At 33.0% G+C, this 23,485-nt stretch overlaps 1 protein-coding gene and 1 pseudogene across 15 annotated transcripts in view; one reads left to right on the top strand and one right to left on the bottom strand.

Annotated features, from left to right (window-relative positions):
- Positions 1-4,249: 4,249 nt before the first annotated feature.
- Positions 4,250-6,871, bottom strand: LOC139488578 (uncharacterized; annotated as a pseudogene).
- A 6,523-nt stretch (positions 6,872-13,394) lies between these two features.
- LOC139489757 (MICAL-like protein 2) overlaps positions 13,395-23,485 on the top strand; it is a 69,723-nt gene continuing 59,632 nt past the window's right edge. For 4 of the 15 annotated variants that reach the window (XR_011656231.1, XR_011656235.1, XM_071276539.1 and 1 more), the window contains exons 1-3: positions 13,402-13,488; positions 19,641-19,784; positions 21,968-22,086. The gene's annotated coding sequence lies outside the window, so the exon portion shown is untranslated. Of the gene's footprint in view, positions 13,489-19,640; positions 19,785-19,869; positions 20,030-21,689; positions 22,087-23,485 lie in introns of those variants that run through there. The other 11 variants (XR_011656233.1, XM_071276543.1, XM_071276534.1 and 8 more) reach the window with 6 other exon arrangements.

Below are 23,485 nucleotides of genomic sequence, written 5' to 3'. Positions count from 1 at the left end.
ACCCGCTTCCAGGTGCGATATCTTCTCGCTATGTTGAAGACCCCTTGATGGCCCGTAGGCTGTTCGCACTTTGGTCTGGTTCTTTTAAAACATCCACAGATTTCACTAAATAAAAGAAAATATCGTACTGATATTCAAGGGAAACATAAATATATGGTGATATTTTCAACGAAAAGAAAGTTTATTCAATAACATTCATTACAGTTTCTATATACGAGTTAAAATATTTATAAAGCACTTATGTTTTGGAACAGAATACAACTTTAAACTTCATAAATAGTGTATTAAACTGTAGAATTCATATCAATGAATAGTAAATTGTTTACTTCGACGACCAAATTAGACGTTTGTTTGAAACTTCAATTATACGTTAGACGTTACAAATTTGACAAAAACCTATAGTCTGCTGAAGTATGAGTGCTTGTAACTTTTGCTTTATCAGCATAACCAGTGAGTCTCCAATAAAAACAATAAAAAGAGACAAAAGATTTATAAAGCACTTATATATAAAATGTGTATACAATTTAAGATTTTGTCATCTTGCAATAGTATAAAATCATTTTACTTTTCTACACATTACAAGTATTCCCCAATCCGAACTAAAGAAAAGACAAATTGAAAGAGTTGGTCCTGCTTTGTTTCATAAAAAAATTAGTAGTCAACATAGGGTAGCACTCCACAGTTAGGTATGCAGTTTCGCATTTTTGCCCCTGTGGATTTTTGAAATATGAGAGCTAGTGTGCAATTGAATTCATTTTTGGATAGCTGAGTACTAAAATAGCCTTCGTCTTGGGTTTATATGAACATCCCGATTATGTAATGTATGTAATATAGGCTATTTTCTGTATGACAGTCCGTATTTGCATGTCCATATCATACATTGGTCCGGCAATTATTGTAATGTTTTTTTCCAAATTTTTGTCGCACGAACTTTGTGATTAGATTTTACGAAAAAATGAGGCGAAAGACACCCATTTTTTATTTGATCATTAGGAAGAATATTTGTCAACAGTTTCTAAAAAGGTATCACTCAAAGGCATTGCAATTCTCGTTTGATCCAAATTTTGGGGGGATATGTGATATGTTCCCACCCCCCTTTTGCAATATTTTATGGTAAATAAATGCAGAATGTTGCCATGGATACACATAAAAGGAATTATTTTCCACCCTTTTAACTTTTGAAAATCAAATCTATGGAAGTTATTGATTACTAGTACATACATATGCACATGTACAACACAAACAGTTAGGTTAATGTATTAGAAATCCAGGAATAGAAGATGATAAAACACGGCGAACTAAATTATAATCCTGGTACCTTTGATATCTATTTGTGGCTCATTTTTAATTTTATTTCTAACTGTGGAGTGCTACCTAGATACAAGCATATGGTCTGAGAGAGGGACAAATTGTACATCGTAACATCCCCCTGATTCAAACAAAGTATTTTCTGAAACTGATTTTATCAAGCTGCTATCTATTACGTTTGGAGGACGTATTTTTCAACAAACAATATGCATTCCAATGAGAACCAACTGTGCCCTCTTACATGTTTGTATATTTATTTATATAAGGCTGACTTCATACAGAAACTTCTTTGGAAGAAAGAAAAGAAGTTAGCAGTATCCATTAACTTTACTTTCCGCTATCAAGATGATGTTCTTTCACCAAATACTTCAAAATTTGGTGGTCATGTTAAATGCATCTATTTCATCGATCTTGAGATAAAGTGTACAGCAGATACAGTCAAGTCTTTCATATTTTTGACTTACACCAAGAAATTAACAATGATCGGTAGAAAACAAGACATTACGACATTTGTGAACTCACCATTTCTGTGTAACAACATTCCGATAATGCCTGCATACGGACTATATATCTCGAAGTTGATACGATAATGCAGGGCTTGTATTTCCTATCATTATCTTTTCAATAGAGGGTTGCTGCTCACAAAGCTATTAAACCAAGAGTTCCAAGTGGTGAAGTTGACATAATTCCTTCATATGTTATGCGGATTTGTTTCCTCTCAATCGATTTATGACTTTCGAACAGCAGTATACTACTGCTTCCTTTATTAACGGAAGCCATCACATGTTGGTTAATCGTTACGGAATATCCGTTTAAAAGATGATAACGGATATGTTCCAAATGTCGTAACTTAATTTCAGTATCATTTAATTTTCCCTAAATGTGACCTACCGATTTAGACTTATGACCTGATTTGTATTAACATGATCAACACGACGGGTGCTGCATGTGGATCAGGCTATGTTTATCCCGTGGAGCACATGAGTTCAGTCCCAGGTTTTGGTTGGGTTCGTGTTGATCAGTCTTTAATTTTCTAAGTTGTGTTTTGTTTGCTGTTTTTCTTTTGTTGGTCGTTTTTCTATTTTAGCAATGCCGTTGTCAGTTTACTTTCAATTTATGAGTTTAAATGTCCCTTTGCTATCTTTCGCCTCTCTTTTCGGAACAAAAAACATAAGAATAGTTATCAAAGCTACCAGGATAAAGAAGTGTGATTACTGTTTAATTGAGATTTAAAAAAAAAATAGTAAATTGTTTACTTGGAAGACCGATTAAACATTTAATTATATAGTATACGTACGACGTACCTTCATTAAGGAGATCGTATAATCGCCAAAGAACGTGAAAACCCTTCATGGAGTCTTTGGTATAATAACATAAATAAATAAACTCATCATAGATACCAGGACTAAATTTTGTATATACGCCAGACGCGCGTTTCTTCTACAAAAGACTCATCAGTGACGCTCGAATCCAAAAAAGTTAAAAAGGCCAAATAAAGTACGAAGTTGATTTACCTTCTAGAATTCTAAATTCAAAATACATTTGTAAATTTTATTAGTACATGTAGACCCAAGAAATGCCTACTAAGCGGTTCATTTGCTCGAGAGAAAAACACCACGATAGTTATATTCAACAAAGGAAACGATACAGTTGTAGTTATAAACACATGACGATTGCATATATCTGTCTGGCATAAAACTGATTAGGTAAATCTTAAATAATAACATTAACAGTACCATTTTTTTTTTACAAATCAGTAATATAGGATTAATTACAAAAAGTGCGAACTCCATGCATGGTAAATTCAAAACAGAAAGTCCCTTATCATATGGCAGAATCAAAAGTTCAAGCAAATCAAACGAATGGATAACAACTGTCCTTTTCCTGACCTATGAATAAACCTGGTTTTGTAACTAGCTAAACCTCTAATACGTATGACAGTGGTGTATAAATAAACTTATCATAGATACCAGGATTATATTTTTTACATATGCCAGACGCGCGTTTCGTCTACAAAAAACTCATCAGTGACGCTCGAATACACAAAAGTTAAAAAGGCCAAATAAAGTACGAAGTTGAAGAGCGTTGAGGACCAAAATTCCTAAAGGTTTTGCCAAATACAGCCAAGGTAAAAGTTTTACGTTTTATTGTATAATTTTGACAACAATATGTAAGCAAAACAAACAGACATCAAGGCAAAATGGCAAAAAATTTTGGATACAGCAGTCAACATTGTGTTATCATCTTTAAACCACTATAAAAATAAAGGGTCTTCTATGGTTGTAGTTTAAGTGTAACTTCAAAACAAGGGCTCAACCTTGTTCGGTTTTGTGAAACTTCGTATTATACAACGGGTCACCAATTGACATAATGGATCATGTCTCAATTTAATTAGCTTTTTATAATTTAATTAGCTTTTAATGGATTGTTAAATTCATTAAACCTGTGACTTTTATTGAATGTTCATTACGTATTATGTATCATTTTTTTCGTTAGATATGTTTTACTTTAATATGCCCTAACGCCAAGACATGACAGCAGTTTAAATCCTTCGCATATGACTTTTTCATGCAGTCTACCTCTCGGATGAAAGAAAACCAGAATTTAATTTGGGATTAATAGTCAGTCAATACTTTTAAACTAGTAATTGGTAGTTATTTATCTCAAAGATATGCTTCATGTTGTACAAAGGATGTTATTCTCAGTACGTACTCGACTTGACGCAATATTATCGTAGGGGACATTTGGCTTCTTGTATTTATAATGTTCAGGTGTAATGGGTAACTGATCGGATTACACTTTATGTTTATTTTATTTGACAAAACTCACTATATACCTTTGCTATTAGGTATACATTTCTTTTTATCAGAATAAATAGTCAGTTTTTATTTTTTTTTGTTCATGTTAGATTTTTATAAAGTATAATTATTGTGAATATTAATCTTATGTTATGAAAATAGAGACCCACCCTTCCCCCCTTTGCCAATGGTGATAAACACTGCCTCTTTTCAGCCTCCCTGCCAACGCTTGATATGGTATGACTTATATAACGTCCCAAATCAAGTTTGGATACACCCGAAGGATTCAGCGGCCGAATAGAACATAAGGCAGTGTTGGTTATATATTTAAACAAAGACAGGTTTGGGAAAACTAACCACAGTTTATTAAGTATGCATGTAATTATTTCAATTATACAATAATTGAACATAATGCTAAATGAATTAAGGCAAATACAAAATGTAAGTAATGCATGAATACAAAAGATAAATGATGTGTAATAAAAACTGTGGTTCTCCAAAAAGAAATCCAAACCTGTATTTAGAGGTAGGGGAATAGTGTATAAATATCTGTACTCAGAAAAATAAAACTAAGATTACAATGATATTGAAAATTTTATGATTAGAAAACCATTTTATACCATTTTTGGAAGTGCTTTTGCAAAGACATTCATGACAGTCTGTCGATGAGTGAAAGAAGGATATAAATAATTTTTGTATGCATCACTCTTCCAATCCCCCTGTGTCTGAATAATTTCAGAAGGAACGCCACATTCTAATGCAAATGTTGCCCCGCCTCTACGAAAACTGTGCCCAGAGTACTTAAAACTATCATATCCTAGAGATTTTAAAGACTGTTTTAATCTGGCTAAAAACCCATTATATGTAAGGGGCATTAACTTGGAAAACATAAAAGCTGACACCAAATTATGAGAGGAAGGGCATATATCAAATGATAGTTTCAAAGCTTGACAGGGACAGAAGGGGGAACCTGGAATTATAGGTAAAGGTACTTCTAGAGCTCTTTCCCTATTTTGTATGGTTTTTGTTTTCCTGAGTGTTAAAGTGGCCCCCTCCTTCGAAAATTTAACCGATGCCCTGTTTAAATGCCGATCAGGATTAAATTCCTGTAAAGATGGTGTAAAAAGGTTTGATTTCCTAAAAAAGGAAAAAATGCTACTAAGCAAGCTGCCCAAAAAGTTATATCCAAACTTTCATTTAAGTCTATAGTTGTAAAAATGCCAGACAGTATTTTAGGAGTTATTGGTAATTTTGGGCGTTTTTCAGCCCCTAGAACTCTTTTAACCCCTTTTAAGACACCTTTGACAAAATGTGTATCAATAGGGTAAGGCAACTCAGCCTCTTCATGCAGGAGGCGCACAATATTTAAAAAATTGACAACTGAGCTATAACAAAGCCTTTGTGTAAGAAAAACAATATATCTGGCCAAATTATCTCTGCTAATTGGGACCATAGGAATTAATAAACCTCTGCAAAAGGATTCATAACTTCTAAAATACAACATATATGTCTTTTTCGTTGAGTCTGCAAACATCCTGCTTTGGAAAAACAAAACTAGGCTATCCAACTCCTGCACCTTCCCTGCACTTGGAATGCCTACATAAAAGATAGGATACGGCTTGGTTAGACTTATGGGATTCCAAATGCCTTAAAAACAGTGGTTTGGGAAGATAAAAATTCATAAATTGGTAAAACGCATTTGGCTCATATAACCTAGATATGAAGTCTGCTATAATATTTACTTTCCCTGGAACATGGACAGCTGTTATGTGAAAATTATATGTTGCAGAGAGCCAAAACAAGTCCCTAAGGTAAGACATCAAAATTTTGCTGCGTGAAGTGCACTTATTCAAGCATGCAACAGTGGTCATATTGTCTGAGAATATAACGACTCTTTTATTTTCCCAATCTTTCCCCCATCTTTGCGCTGCCAAGACTACTGCAAGAGCCTCAAGCTCATTGATATGGAGATTTTTCCCTACAGGGAAATCATTTTCCCAATTCGTATAAAACCAGTCACATCCAAAGAAAAACCCCCTCCCCCCTGCTTACATGCATCTGTGTATACTGATGACAAGGGGATCTTTCCTAAAATGAGGGACTTTCCATTAAAAGTCTCTAAGAATTTTTTCCACCATTCAATATCATGCCATATTTCGCCATGGAGGATTGCCTTATGCCAATCATGCTTTAAAGGGGTAATCGCGTCAATAATTCTGCGAAGGAATACTCTCCCGCCATGAACCACTGCTGATGCCCAATTAAATTTGCCTGCTATAGATTGCAATTGCTTTTTTGATGCTCTTTTACGCTTACTAAATTCTGCCAATTCATGCTTAAGTAGGAAAAGCTTTTCCCCTGGAAGCCTTAACTCCATTGCAGTAGAGTCAATTTCTATGCCTAAGAAAGTCAATTTAGTGGTGGGGTCAACCACTTTTGACCAATTTATCATAAATCCCAACTTGCGAAGAAGGGCGAGTAAAATGTTTAATGCTTGGATGCAACGCTGCTTTGTTGTTTCACAAATAAGAAAATCATCTAAGTATGCGATGATAGTAAAACCTCTGCGTGACATCATACGACGGACAGCTTGGGATAGCCTATGAAAGATATGGGGTGCCAATTTTGATCCAAATGGGAGCTTTGTATCATAAAAAGTATATTCTGTTCCATCAGGGAAGGTCCATTTTAAACCAGTTACTTCTTGACTTTGTGAGCTAAGGTTCACAGATCTATAAGCGGTTTTCAAATCTACTTTAGCCATATAACAGTTTGGAGTAACTGATTTTGATGCTTCATCTAAAGTTTGAAATCTTTGTTTTTCTATTTCACCAACAAAGGAGTTTACTGCAGACCCCTCTGGTCTACTACAGTCATGAATAATACGGACGCCCCCATCTGGTTTAGGTATAACTGCTAATGGACTTATAATGCGGGGAGTTTTTTCAGCAAAAACATAGTTGCCACGTTCTATTTCATTTAGAATTTGCAAATGAGCTTTTCGTACAGGGGGTTGTTAGGTGAAGCGGATGGGTGGTTTTTACCAACTATTCCTGATGGTAACTCATTAGCTGCTGAGGTCACAATGTCAAACCCAAATTCTATACCATGAAGTAAGTATTCTTTGTCAAAGTCATACTTTAGTTCAGTAACCCAAGCATCAAGGTGAAGGTCACGCAGAGGTTTTACTGGGCCTATCCGTTTTTTGGAAAGCTAGACTGATGCCCAGAGCCAGAGTGTCTTTGTCCACAGCCTGGGACATTACACACATGTTCAAATTTGCACCCACTTAGTGAACAACCTAGCCTGGAGTTGAATTTTTTACATATTTCTTTCCCACCAGCTGTGTGAGAGGAAAATGGTTTGAAACCCTTAGATGTAGAAACTGGAGGTTTAGAAAACTTGTTTGAGTTACTACCCTTTGATTTTAAAAACACAGTTTGAATATGTGGTACATCAGTTCCCCATCTAAACTTATGTAAATTCGGCAACCTGCGATACTCTCTATCATAAAAGAAAACTGATGTTACATCATGCGAAAGAAACAATTGGTATGTACGAGTGGCATATGATAAGTAGTCCAGAATGTTATTCTGGACTAGATGACCCTCTTCTAATAACTTATATAAAATTGCCAAGTTTGCCATTGACCATTGGCTTACATTTAAAGACTCTAGCTTAGGTTTAGTAGGTCCAGATTTTAAAATTAACTGACCTGAACCCGATTCTGATACAATCCTTTCATCGTTATCCCCAATGTTAACCCCTGATAACATGACAAAATCTACAATGTCTAAATAATTAGAGTTAGTTTTGTTATTTCCTAATGATTTAATAAATATTTGTGGGTCCTGCCAGGACTGGATGTTATTAAAACAAGCACTACCTTGATTTATGACACCTGATGCTGATTGCTGCTGTTGTAATTGATTCAACACATTGCCAACACACGTGTCTGTCAATCCGGATGTTGGATTGTTTTTGTTATTGTTGCCGCCATCTTGAATGTCTGTCACTTCCGGTGCGCACGCATCTTCTGTAGTCGGACATGCCGGAAGTCCACCATTACTGCTTTTTGGCGCGTTTTCAGTTTCTGCTTTAAATGACTGCCTTATGCTCTTCAGGGGTAGTTTCTGTTGTCCAATCGGTATTTTGGTCTTCTGAAGATCTTCGCCTTCTAAAAGCGCCAAAGCTTCCATTGAGTCAAATCCTAGGCTTATTACTGCATTTGCCGTGGCCTCGCTAAGCTTTTTTGCATCTGCCCAAGTTAGAACCCGTTCCACGTCTGTCATGGTCTTGGAGCTTGAACCTTCCAAAGTCATCTTGCTAACTGATTGCACGATATCACAGCAAAGTTAATATTTTCAATCATTGGTTACTGCACCAAAACATGATTTCCCGGTCTGCTTCCGAAGTTACGCTAATATGGTATAACTTGTGATGTCTAGAACGTTCCAGCTTAGTGCTCTTCAACTTTAAAAGTTCTGGTTTGCACATGCAATACGATTCTGCGAATAAATCACCGTTTCATCGGTATTAATTACGCTGTACCACGCGAGTTTATATCTTGAATTCCATGGATTTATCACCGAATTCCTGAAGTTTTTCACAGATGAAATCAAACTTTCGTTAGTATCGTAAATTCATCTCATAGTACTGTAAATGTAAGATTTCCATCGTACTGTATAGAACGTCCACTTTCGATTGTTAAACTTATAATTAATAAGTATGAGAATAAAAATCTTTAGCCTTAGTTTAAACAAGGTGTTCGCTGCTGCAAGTTATTATTTTGAATGCTGAAACTGCCGATGATGCCAGACGATGATAATTTACTTAAATTTGATTGGCTAATTAATGAGGCGGGAAATATGAATACTAGCTCTTGATTGGTTGATATGAAATGCCAGACATATCAAGGGTACCTATGCTGCATCCAGATTGGTCAATATGAATAACGTTATGATATAGAGGCGCAGGAGATATAAACAATGTACCTAGTTACCAGATAAGATTGCAATGCAATCTCTGCCCTGCGATTTCAACCATGATTAATAATATATTTAAATAAAATATTCACAAACATTGAACTCTAAATGACTCTCTTGCAGTACCAATATATATGTTCCAGACCATATGAGTATTTGGACCGTACGCGTACGGTCCGGACCGTATACGTATACTCGTACGGTCCGACCATACGCGTACGGTCGGACCGTATGAGTATACGCGTATGGTCCAGTACGAGCTGACCATACATGTTATTGGATCATATGGGTTTGATTTAAACAAACATTTATCACAATCTTTACTTTTAGTTTTACAAGTTGTTATTATTACAATTACTAGTAGATGGATAAAATGAACAAACGAACAATTCAAATTAAATATTTGTTTAATTGTATATCTGAATCTTTTTTCGGTACTCTCGCCCAAGGTGACACTTGCTACCACAAGAAACAATATATTTTTTACGTTTACATGTTTGCAGTTCATGTATGTTCCATTGCATTTGCATTTTTTGTTAAGTTGCTAAATATTCTAAAACAATTGTCCTTCCACATTATGTTTACTTACGATATCTTCGATTTCAGTGATCATAATTCAATTAATGTTTTACTGATCGACATGCTAAATACAATAGATTAACAGAATTAATTAGCGTGAATTTTTGAAATAGTTAAAATATAAAGTTTTTATTTCAGTTAGCGTTGAACTTTTTTCAATTAAATTTAGAGTTAAGTTATGTTGATCTGTTATATGCATTTGTATCTAATAAACTTGACCAACTTCCTAATATCAGTCAGACCGTACGCGTACGGTTCGACCGTATGAGTATTTTGAAAAAGTACGCATACGGTCCAGACCGTACACGTACGGTCCAAATACTCATACGGTCTGGAACATATACATATTATCTTACTTCGAAAATAAATATGTATGATACAACTTGAGCCCATATTGGCATTATTATGACAATTTTATGAAAACTTTGTCGATTTTTATCATGTAATGTCCTCCTTGGTTGTACTTTCTTTTGCCGTGTGTAATCGTGATATTTTTTCAGTGTTGTCCTTGCTTTCAAATTTGAAAACTGATCCTCAAGTCTAGTACACGTACTATCAATAAATGACATAAACATACAATGTTTCAGTGAAGTGTCTCTACTGTATATATCATGTTACAACAAACATATCTTCAGAACAGCTAAGAAGTTCACGTTTAACTTGTTTACCAGCATCTCTCTGTATCCCTTCTTGTTGAGTAGCAGTTGAGACCTTTTGAATACCGAATGAGTTGGGAAATGTATATCCTATATGCAGGTGGAGTTGTTATATTGCTACTAAAGTGGGAAAAATGATAATTTCAAAATTAAAATCGTCTCGTTTGTCATAGATTCTGGCACTGAGATGACCGCTAATGTTAAATTCGTTGTATAAGTCTAAACATACGACAGAGGAAGCCATGTATGTTGTTTCTTTTATTTCTAGTTCTGGAGGATATATTAATGGAACGAATTCAGATACGTTTGTATTTTTAATGGAAAGGAAATGTTATCTGAATGTGATATAAAATGATCTGGCTTCCTTAATCTTTTTGTTTTTGACATGTGAATTAACTCATATGAAAATAAGAAAATATCGGCAAGGAGGGATGCACAGTTCGTTCCCATAGAAATGTCAAATGACGACAATTTGTTGAAAAAGTCTACCTCCAAATTGATAAAATATGTTATCAATTAGAAACTCCAGTATACTGATCACTTGTTCCTCTATGTAGCATGTTTTACTCTTTTTTTCCCTCACTATTAACAAAACATGCAATTTGGTATTCCAAAATAATGAATTTATAGCGTTTGCTTCCATTTCAATGTTGAAAGGCAGCCTTGTGCACAGTTTCACAGTATTTGTGAAGAAGCTGTTTCACGCTGAAAGATTTTGTGTCATTCTAATGGACAATTATTTCGTCGAACAAGCCGATCAACGTATATGTTTTACGGAATTTTGTGAAGGTTAGATTCCCCAAACAAACAAGGGAAGTCCTCCGATTTGCTGTTCAATGTAATGTTCATTGAAGTCATAAAGGTCTTATGATTCGCCAAAATACCATCCTTGTCAATTGATATGTTTCTATAATTGGGATAACCTAAGTGCTCATTTATTCATAATTCTTTTACAAGACACTCGTAGTAGTACGATTTACATACAAAGAAATTTGTATTTAAAGGTTATTCCATAGGAACAATTTTCAATCCCCCCTCCCCCAAACTTAGTCGTTAGTAGCAATATACCAACCTCGCTTGCATATGAGGTATACATTTCTTATCGGATTCGGGGTTTAAGAGCTTGCAGCTGCTACTCAGACTTGGCAAAACGTCACCAGTGTATCAGAATGAGACGGGGTGTAGTTACGACAATTTTGAACATTTCCGCTATTATCTACGATACAGATGTTTTATAAAAGAGGGACGAAATATACCAGAGGGACAGTCAAACTCATAAATCGAAAATAAACTGACACTAAACGCCATGGCTAAAAATGAAAAGGACAAACAGACAAACAATAGGGGTCCTACTAAAATGCGCCCGGGAGCGCCCGGGTGAAGAAAAAGCGCCCGGGGAAAAGAAAAAGCGCCCGGGAAAATATATAGATATTTTATTGGCATGAGACAAATTGGTTAAGTTATGGACATTGATTTTTTTTTTTAGACAAGTAATTTGCAAATTCAGATAATAGACATTTGTAATAAAGCACAAAAACAAGTATGAGTATTTTTAAATTTTAACAATAATTATTATGAATACTATTTCGAAAGACTGATAATAATGGATCACAGTTTATGCGGAAAATTTATTACATAGCCATTGAAACAGTTTTAGTTTTATAAAAAGATATAATAAATCTATCTCAGCATCTGTATAAAAAAGTGTTCACCATGCAGTTGCAAAAATATAAGACCTCAAGCACCGATTATTTTTAGTAACAAAATATTCATTTTGATCGAGGACAATGTCTTTCATGATTCTTCTATTACTCTTATTTATATATATTTTTACTTACTTATATACAATTTTGAAATCTAAAATGTAAAAGTAAAACAACACTTTAGATGTAGCATCGTACATATCCCCATTTATATTAAGGACAAAACAAGCAATGATTAGTTATTTTTTATGGGAAAAAAAATTTGTTATAAAATATTATTATTTTCTTCTCCCGGGCGCTAATTTTCTTCTCCGGGCGCTAATTTTCCTTCTCCGGGCGCTTTTTCTTTTCCCGGGCGCTCCCGGGCGCTTTTTAGTAGGACCGAACAATAGTACACATGACACAACATAGAAAACTAAAGAATAAACAACAAGACGAACCCCACCAAAAACTAGGGGTGATCTCAGGTGCTCTTATAACAGTCAGCCAACTCGTAATGACGTCCGTATTTTAAAATTTTCGAAGATATGATTTGAACTTCGCCACTTGGAACTCTTGGTTTATTAGCTTCCTTGTGAGCAGCAGCCCTTACTGGTATCAAGGAAACTATGGTAGAAAATACAAGCCGCGTGGAATATCATTGAAACTGGGAGAGTATACTGCGTATGCTTGCGGTGCTTGAATGTTGCTAAATAATATACATGATATAATTAGAGATGGTAAGTTAACAATCGGGACACGGTCTGAAATCATCTCTTTTGTACTGTATTCAATTTGATATCATGCAATTTGCCTTGTCTATACCTTGGATATATATACCTGATCATACCTAGTCATTTTGCAACATACTGGTCAAAATTTGTATACCAGATTTTATAAAATAAGTTTCCTTAGGGGAGAATGGGTAATATTTTGTATATTCTTTATATATATACAGAGTAGATCTTCTATATAAGATAAGATAAGAATCAGGATATATATACGTGTACCGTGAATATAAGAAGGGGGGTTGGAATTGAATAAATTGAATTAAAAATATCATTTAAAGATTTACGGAAACATTGAAAATTACAAAAACAATTGCTTTCGCCTTTTTTTACATGGAAGCCATGGAAAGCAAGAGAAGCAGGCGCGGATCAAGAGGGGGGGTTCCGGGGGTTGGAACCCCCCTTTTTTGGACGATCAATGCATTTGAATGGGGACATGTAATTGGACCCCCCCCCCTTTTGTCCTGGGTTAGGAACCCCCCTTTTTAAAATGGCTGGATCCGCCCCTGAGAAGGCAGAGAAGACCGTCGGTATCAAATAAAACATCATATTAAAAGGGAAGTAACTCAAAAGAAAAAAGGAAACAAAATTTTATCCCGCCAAATCAAGTACGTTCGGAAATAAATCTAGAGAACAATCGAAAAGCAGCACGTTGACATTTGACTCGGAAATCAATTTGCAGGTGTTGTCAGGTAATTAATCGAATAATTACCTAACATTTAAGAGTATCATGTAAATGTATAGGAAATTAAAACAATTAAGATAACATACAAGAATCATGAATATCACATTCACAGCATTACACGGCTCACAGTTTGTTCAGTTCAAAATACATCTGAAATATTCTCCACTGGACGTTAATAATCCACATTTTAGTGCAGATCATATCCCTTTTAAAATCCTGTGTTGGATCAATTGTTTGCGGCCAAATCAGTAAAAATGCTGCAGACAGAGAGTAGCCCTTGTCCAAAAAATTATGAGGTCTTGAAAAGTGGGGGTTAAACCTTTAATTCATGAGGGCCCTCATGGGGTTTTTGATTATGTGATTACTTGGCCGTTTTTTTAATGATTATTTGATTATTAAGCCAAATATTTCATGATTATTTGATTACCTAGGACTGTATTTTTAGTTTATGATTATTTGATTACTAAAGATAAGCAAATATTTAATGATTATGTGATTATATTGGCAAAAAAATGGTGATTATGTGATTACTAGGACCCCCCCATGAGGGGCCTCATTCATTTTCAAAAAATGTGGATATTTCAGTTGTGAAATAACAATACAAAAAAATATTCAATTTTCAACTTTAATATATGAAATTGAATAGTTTAACAACAATACAACCTGAAATAAAAATATGCAATCTTAAATGCTACTACAAAAATATTTTAAAAAATAACATAGAAACAAGTATGGGACATATGTCAACTACATAACGGATTTAGTTTCGGTCCCTAATTTTTTTTTAATAATATTTACATTTTGCTTGATATATATTTCCATAAAAATCATCACACTTTTTTCAAAACAGTTAACATGGTTAAAATAACACTTTTTAGAAACATATTTTAAGGTGAATTTAATTCAGCATTGTCAACTACATAACGCTTTTTGTCAACTACATAACGATTCACTGCGTTATGTAGTTGACCGTTATGTAGTTGACCTATTTGTGGTTTTTGGATGTTTTTCTTGACCCTAATACTACCAGATAAATGGTTTTTATTGAATTAGAGTCAGTATTATAGACTTTGAACGATTTATGTAAAAAAAAAAAATTTATGCCAAAATTTATCAATGTTTTTGCCGTTACAAAGTTGACATAGAATAAAATTACGGAGTAATTTGTACTCACCAAAACTAATCTATAATGAAATGAATCAATGATGTCATCCTGTAACTTTAAGCACGTCATCAGAGGATGAAGAGTAAGTAGAGAACACTTCCTTAGTTACATGGGATATAATCAGTTGTTTATTGGCAACATTATTTCATTTGTGTTATGTAGTTGACATTTTTTTAAGTACGAAATGAAAAGTAAAAAGAAATGCTAATAAAATCTAATAATTCCCTGTATTTGTGTATACATACCTGCAGTGATACCTATATATTTATAATAACAAAAGAAAAATAATAATTTCCGCTGGGTATTAAAACCAGCATTTAAAAAAGACTAGTTTTTCAATTTCGTACAAGCAATTTTGGGGTTTTTGGACCCTTTGAAACCCACTGGAAGCAATTTCTGTAGCTAAATTTCATATTGAATTTGCTGGAAATTGTTACACACACCAAAAACTAAATGGTGTATCTAAAAATTGGATAAAAATATTTACACTTTTTTAGAAATATTGATTGTACAAGAAAATCCACATTTTTTGAAAAAGGCCCTAATATGGCTAATCCTGGCTGACCCAGCCGCTTGAACTTTTGACTCATACAATAATCACTTTTCCATTGTGGCGTCAGATATTTTGTTTTATGACGTCAAAATTTTACAGGAACCTGTATGATATCCAGTATTAATGGCGGACAAATAGGGATAAGGTGTATTCCTAGTCCAAATAATTATGACGTTTGGCAAGGCTATTTTAATTTTTTTCTGGGATGCTTTCCCATGATGTCTTAATTTTTTTTCTGGGCTCGTAGGAAAGCATCTGGAAAAAAATTAAAATAGCGTAGGAATGCGTCCCAGAAAAAAATTAAAATAGCTCCCAGAAAAAAATTAAAATAGCGTAGGAAGGTGTCCCAGAAAAATGATAAAATAGCCTTCCCAGACGTCATAGGAAGGCGTCCCAGAAAAAAATTAAAATAGCCTAGTCATAATTATTTGGACTAGGGAATTCCCTGATCCTGAAATGATCAATCGACCTGAAATCCCAAGCTTAAAAACAGCAGATCCCCGAGTCCCAATACAGGTCCTTCTCCCTCTCTTGAAATGATATTTTAATTTTGTATTCCTTTTACGCCTTCATTGATGGCGTCAACATCAAAAAATAATTTTTTTTTAAAGCCTTTCAACATGTTCCAGACGTTGTATAATTAGTTGAGATGCCATAGTTGCATGACAATAGGTTCAAGACTATATTTTGACCTCTTTTTAACTCAAAATATTGCCAATTCTGTGTTAAGGGGGTTTAAAATTCAGCTTGACAGCTTCAGACATACTATTTTTAGTGGAAGAAGACGTCAAGTCTTCTGAAGACTTAAGGGGCCGACCATTTGCATTGAGTCTCCGTATGCCGCATTCATTTCGTGTATTACAATTTCAAAACAACTTAGATTCCTGACTCCGATTTTTACACATGATTAGGCATCTGAATCATTTAATTTGTAAATTATGATTGTAAAACAATCACTATCGTAAATATGACCCTTTTATTTATGTAAATTATTAGATTTCATCTCATCCACATGAACGTTATTTGTTTACTTGTAACAGGATGTTTTAACTGTAGATATTTGTATTACGCATGCGTGAATTTGGTATCGGGACAACTCGCCCTGTTTAGAAGTTCGCCCTTGAAGTTACGAATTTGCAATCCTGCATACAAGAAGATTTTGTTTTTATATAAATAAAAGGATATATAAAGTGTTGTCTTTATTCATGGTTTTCCTTTGTCATGTGAATTAGATGCCCTTCGTAACATACATGTGAACCTTCCGTTAAGGAGAAAAAACTCCCGTGTATGAAATTTTTCAGACGCCATATTTGATAATTTCTTACTACTGTACGGGTGTAATTGACACCTGTGTTAAATTTTACCTGAACATCAAAGAAGATGTATAATTATATGGCTTCACTTGACAGCTTGGGTGTCAAACATACTGGTAATCAACGATGTTTACCTCCGGCTAACTGCCGTTGTGTTATCAAAACGATGTGTATTGGGAATATTGAAATACTTTTTTGTTACTTCCCTTTGTTTTATCCTGTTTTCAGTTATTTTGCTTTTAAAAATGTAAATTGTAAAAAGACTATAAATGATTAACATTTTAATCAAATAATCATAAAAGGATGTTGATTAAATGAATTTAAATGATTTTGGACAAATAAAAAAATTAAAATTTATAAATTATTTTAGCAATCTAGACCTCCTTTTAAGGATTAAATTGAAGTTTATATCATAAATTTGTTGACAACAGAATAGAAGTTAACACACAATATGTGCAACTAGACTAATAAAAGGTCTAGTAGTTAGATTAATTCCTAGTAAAATCTTGAAATTTATAAATTTGTAAATGTTAGTACATATTAGATTTTATTGTGTAAGCTAAGAAATAGCAAGACATTTTACACTGTTTTTAAGTCTTTTTTAATAAGCTTTCTACAAATATGACTTTCATAATGCTTAAAATCCATGCAGTACTAGTGTTAGTGTATGCTATTTTTTTAATTAATTTACGATGTTGCAAATATACATGTGGAGCTTATTTCTTTCTTATTTATCTATACATTTACAAATGATAAGGAGATGGAGACATGAACAAAAATATATACAGATAAGATATATAAATATAATGATTCATTTGCAAGCAGTGAACAATCATTTGTCAAAAACAAAACAAAACAAAACAAGAAACAGATTCTTCTTATTATTTTATAGAGAGGCAATAAGGGAACTATAAACATTACAATTTGATGGAAATTTGAAGAAAAAACACAATTTCTACATCATTTGGTTACATTTACGACAAAATTTATGTCAATAAAAAAACATGATGTTTTGACCATTCAGTACTTAATAGATGCATAGTTCTTGGGGAAAAGTTTCATCAAATAATATGAATATAAATGACTTTTTTTGTGCTCATTTTTTACAGTGGGTTGTGATGATCTTCCAGTTAGGTTACCCTCATTTGGAGTGTTGTTCCCAACCTGTTAAAGGTCCATCTGCATAATTCAAAATTGGAAATTTCAACAAGCATCTAATATTCTTAATTTGGAAAATAAACCCTTGTCTGCTAGCTTTATGTATATTTTTTCTTCCGATTTAATATATAACTAGAATCATGCAACCAGACTTAAGGAAAAGGCATGTAAGTTCATCATACAAATATGACACTTTTTCCAGACAATCCAGATCTTGCAAAATACGTCGCTAAAAATTGTAACCTTTAAAATTGTTGTTGTGCAGTAAAAACCCATATGGGAACTTTCAAAAGTTGGCAGGTATGTAACAAGTCTTGCTATTTTAATGCTCCATTTATGGGCATTATGTTTTCTAGTCTGTCCGTCCGTCCTGCTTCTGGTTATAAAGTTTATGGTCGAGGTAGTTTTTGATGAAGTTGAAATCCAATCAACTTGAAACTTAGTACACATGTGTTCCTCTTGATATGATCTTCTTAATTACTGCCAAATTAAAGATTTTACCTAATTTTCATAGTCAACTGAACATAGAAAATGATTGTACGGATGGGAAATCCATGTACTTATGACCTTTTCTTGTTTGAAGAAAAAAAAATACATTTTAAAGATAATGGAACAAAGCAGCCTGGGTAAGTGGGGCTGCTTTTATGGTAATTCAAGTTACCTTTTATTCACCTTCTTCCACTTCAGAGCTATCAGCTCTTTGATTTTTATTTTTTTTCAATCACTACTGCATGAACATATAGATTAAACACAGATTTTTTTTTAACATGTAATTTCATCCCCTCATGCTATATTTCATGCATAAAATATTAAGAAATAAATTGGGAAGGTGTATGAATAAAAATGTAAGTTATACACTGTTCACAGACAACAAAAACCAAAGGACCATAACTGTGTCCTTGTCCAATTATAAAGATACCAGAAAGCATGTGAAGTATGAATAGTCAGTTACAACTTACAGCAATGTAAAACCAGATCAAAAGGATAACAAAGCTTTGTTTTAATTGACCATGGAGAGATCAGTGATAAAGATAAAACTATAATACCTTTGACTTTATAAACCTAAGCAAAACATTTAAAGTTCTGTTTTAAGTGAAATTTATGTATTGTCCTGTAAATAGACTATTTTAAGAGAGAGTCCTGTAAAAAGACTAATTTTAAGGGTGAGAGACTATTTTTCATTGTGAAAATGTTATATCTTTTTTCAAGGTTCATATTATGACCATAATTTAATATTCAATGCAATGAAGTTGAATACCGCCACTTTCAGTACTGTTGGCTATCTAGTGGCAGTCAGTTTTATATATTGGGGAAGCTGGAGTGCATATATATACTGTGGATTCATTTATTTCGTGGGTATCAATATTTGTGGATTGCTGAAAACTTGCATATTCCTGGGTATTTGATTTCATGGTTTTGTAAATCTTTGTATACAGAGCCTTTTGAAAATATGTTATTCATTGAACATTTGAATTTGTGGTTCACCTGTATCCACGAAACCCACGAAAATTGGTATCCAACGAATAATAATGGATCCACAGTAGTTAAAAGCAGAGTTTGTTCATTTATTGGTAATAAACCTTCATTAAAAAAAATTAGGAAAGCATATACATGTATTTTCAAATCAAATAATCCTATTAAAAATAATCTTAAATCATAACTAACTACAGAGTTATGTATCAATTGTATACTTAGTCAAACTAATCTAGGATTATCTCAGGTCATTAATACCATTAATCCTCTTAACTTTTAATGTGTATTTATAAAAAAAAATATTACTCCTTCCAGGTGTTTAAAAGGTGTCAACGTGAAGTATGATTTCTGAAGATGAGTGACAATCTCTGTAATGATAAACAAATATTATTTGACCATTCAATATGATGTAACATACATCCATCAAGACCAGAGATTTACTTGACCCCAGTTTTACTTGACCAGCTATTAATCATTTCCCAATTTTGTACTTGTAGTGATTATTGCAAAACAACCTGGACTTGAAGTGATGATTTGAAAACACAAAAGTTTATGATTTTTTTTGGGATAAATTGGATTAAATATTTGATCTGAATTTGTTTAATTTTGGTCTATGGAGCTTTTTACAAGTACATGTACATGTAAGTATTAGCTAAGGTTATTTATTTATTGTGTCATGTTTGTGGTCGAAAGGGATGGTTACATCTTTAATCAACGTTATGTGGTTAAACTAGGAGACAATTGAACAATTAGGTGTCTCTTTTCAAGCTGCACTTCAACCTTGTTAAATATAATTGTGAGTAAAAAGATGCATGGATTATATATCAATTATATTGAAAGACACAGCAACCCAACAACATTTGAAATATAAACATTGCTCTAGGAGGTATGCCTGTTAAGTAAAATGTACTTGTACTAAGATTGATTTTGTTTAAGAGTTGATAGGGTCATTTTAGTATTTTGCAAGGGGCGTATGACATTTGCGCCGATTTTGAAAATTTTCATTCTTTCATTTGCGCCGATTTCATTTTTTCATTTGCGCCGATTTTATAATTTCTCCTAATTGGATTTACAGGTAAGTTTTAATACTTTTAAATGAACTATAATTTGATGGTTTATTGGTAAATCTGGTTATCAACGTTGTTCACTTATGTTAAATAGATATAGGAAGATGTGGTAGGAGTGCCAATGAGTTAATTCTCCATTTAAGTAACTATTAATAAAAGTAAACCATTTTAAAGTTTATTTTGATTCATATTGTTCTGGAACTTCGTTGTAACACGATGGACATATTGTTCACTTAAACGGGCCGAGGGGTCAATTCTTTTTTTTTTTATCATCGACGGCCATACATACCTTACCGATGTACCACCAAATCGTGTAAAGCCAGAAACACAACGGATTCTGATGGGAAGACTATTGTCAAAACACAGAAAGAACATACTCATGTGCTGTTGACCGAAAGACCGAGGCTTAAGAACTACGGGTACGGCCAAGGAAAAAGTCTGAAGATGTATCTAGTGCGCCTTTAAAGACTGGGATGAAAAGTTATCGCATTGACACTCATAACACATCTTATTATATCTATTCACCTGTAATTACCTGTAATTTACCTGTAAAAAAATTGGCGCAAATGAAAAAAAAAATTGGCGCAAATGAAAGAAAAAATCGGCGCAAATGCAAAACGCCGTTTGCAAGTTTTTGGTGCTGTATTAGCATAATTAAGACATTGACAATATCACATGTTTTGTGAGTCTACAATGTATGTAAAAACGTACAATTTATGTTTGAAATTTTTTCGTATTTGTGCAGTTACAAAATCTGGATATCTTGATTAAGAATGTTTCAAAGTCTTTTAAGTAATTAAAAAAGTACCAAAAATTCAAAGACACACAAGCATTCATAATTAACCACAGGCACTTGTCTCAGAAAATAATGTCCTATATGTATATACCTTATTATAACCATGATAACAGTTATGTTATGGTATATATAGGAAAAGAAATTCTGAAACCCCAAAAATGTGACAATGAATTAACTGTGAATTCTAAACAAGTTTCGTTTATATGCTTGGTAGGCAATTTTAGTATTGATAGATGAAGTTACAAAGAAATTATTGTAATTTCGAAGGCATGTTCAATAATAATTATACCTTATTATTCATATTTACATGATTATTCTTGCCAATGTAGCTGAAAGAAATGATGCTTGAAAGGCATTGTTTATTACAATTTACAAATTTATTTAAATGACTCTTTGCCTCATTAATTCTGTAAACAAGATCCCAAAGACAATATATCTAATTACTAAAGTTGGACTTACAATCACATGAAATAAGCTAACCTTGCATATTTTTGAGATGAATATTTGGCTGATTAACATTTTTTATCAGTACAAACAAACTTGAACTCTAAATACCATTTTAAATTGAGACTATTAATTACATTACTTTATTATCATATACCATTGAAGAAAGGTACATTTCACATACATTTAACATTTTCAAGTGCCTATTTTTGAAATTCCTAAATGATGAATTTGCTAGACATTTATATTTAGATACAGTTCAGAAATCAAAAAGAAAGTAGATAGGGGAAATTTAAATGAAACTACAAATGACAAATTAAAAGTTTTTTTACCTGAAGGTATATTTCAGGTAAGTCGTGTCAAGGGAATTACCTGAAGTTATTTAAGGTAGCGTTCATTTCGAGAGGTTGTAATTTACACTAGGTGCGTGTGGCTCTTTGAACTAGCCAAGTATAATTGTCTGGAAGGATTTGACAAATTAATTATTTGGGATTATCTCCCTTGTTGTTTATTTTAGAAAATAGATTACATGTATGTGTGCAGTTAAGGATTATATATGGAGCTGAAATATTGAAATGAAACAGATGAAAATGGAATATTTATGATCTTCAATAGGATTAACATTCTAGTGAAGTCGTAAGTACATATTAAGTAGATTATGCATGTACATGTAGTTAATTAATCTCTTGATCTATAAGGAATGAATTAAACTATAATTGGATTAGAAAGTTGAAAATGTCGGCACATATATGATATTATAAATGTAAAATATTTGGACTGAGACAATGAACATTGGAATGGGGAAGTAAAATAGGATTTGAATTCCGTTAGCCAAAAAAAACATATTGGGACTTAATAACTGTACATTATAAAGGTTTATAACCTTTACTTTCTATAAACATTATACAGATTGTCATGCTTTGCTGGTGACAGGTTTTTTTTTAAATGTCTAACAATGAAATAGGAAGTCTTTGTTTTCTTTGTATAGATACAAAGTTTTTGTTTATAAAAATAAGAAATTCTCCCTATACAACCTTACAGGCAGAAGGCCTTTATTTAATAGAGTAAAATGGGGGCAGATAAAGAATTGTGATGCTGGTTTGAAATGTGGGGTTTTGGTGAATTTTTTTTTTCTTTTCTGCCTAAATTTTTTTTTTTTTTTTGGGGGGGTCTTAAAAATCTAAGTATACTTTTGTGAAATTTTACACATTTGTTTGAAGGACTTGCAGTCTTAAATGTTTTGAAACTATCTTTCACAAAAAAGAAATGACTCAAAACGAGTGAAAAATTTTGAAACTACTCAAGTATACTTACAGATTTATTTCCTTTACCTCTTATATTGGAAAAGTCACAAATATGTGTGGGTACATAAAATCACTTAACATTTCAATACACAATAGATTTTTATGATGTGAAAATTGTCACAAGTTCCTAAGGCTGTTTATCCATTGACATTGTCAATTGCTTCCTAATAGAATTTTAATGGGTGTTCAATAATTCACAATGTATGTAGAGGTATTAAACTTCAGTTTTATCCTGTTGTGGATAATATGTATTGCACTGATTGACATTTGAATTCAAAGAAAAATTGAACTGAAAATGATTCATCTGGGTAAATATCATGTTTATTTACTTTTGGGGACTTTTTAGTAAATGAAGACCAATTTATCCATATGATCCAGCTATCTTTCAAAGTTAGAAGAAAAAAAATACCATTTTGGTCAGACACATATCACTAAATAGTAAAAATGAAGAAGAAAAAATGAAATGAAATGAAAATATTGAAAAAATAAAATTAATTTGGCCATGATGTCGATCCATCTTACTTGAGCAAAATGATTATCACAGGTTCACAATATTCACTTATTTTTTTCTCTCAAGACACCGACATTTGAGGAACTAAAAAATGAAATAACACCTTCACTACCAATGCAATATACTGCCAAAAGTTTCAGATTAACAACAGCGATTTGGAAAATCTTGGCTTGCATACAAATAGTTGAGAGATGTCAACCCCTTTTAGTGGCAAAGGTTC

This window comes from Mytilus edulis, chromosome 9 (assembly GCF_963676685.1).
Source record: "Mytilus edulis chromosome 9, xbMytEdul2.2, whole genome shotgun sequence".
Classification (NCBI taxonomy): Eukaryota; Metazoa; Mollusca; class Bivalvia; order Mytilida; family Mytilidae; genus Mytilus; species Mytilus edulis.
Note: the sequence above shows the minus strand (reverse complement) of the source record. Positions and strands in the feature narration are given on the sequence as shown.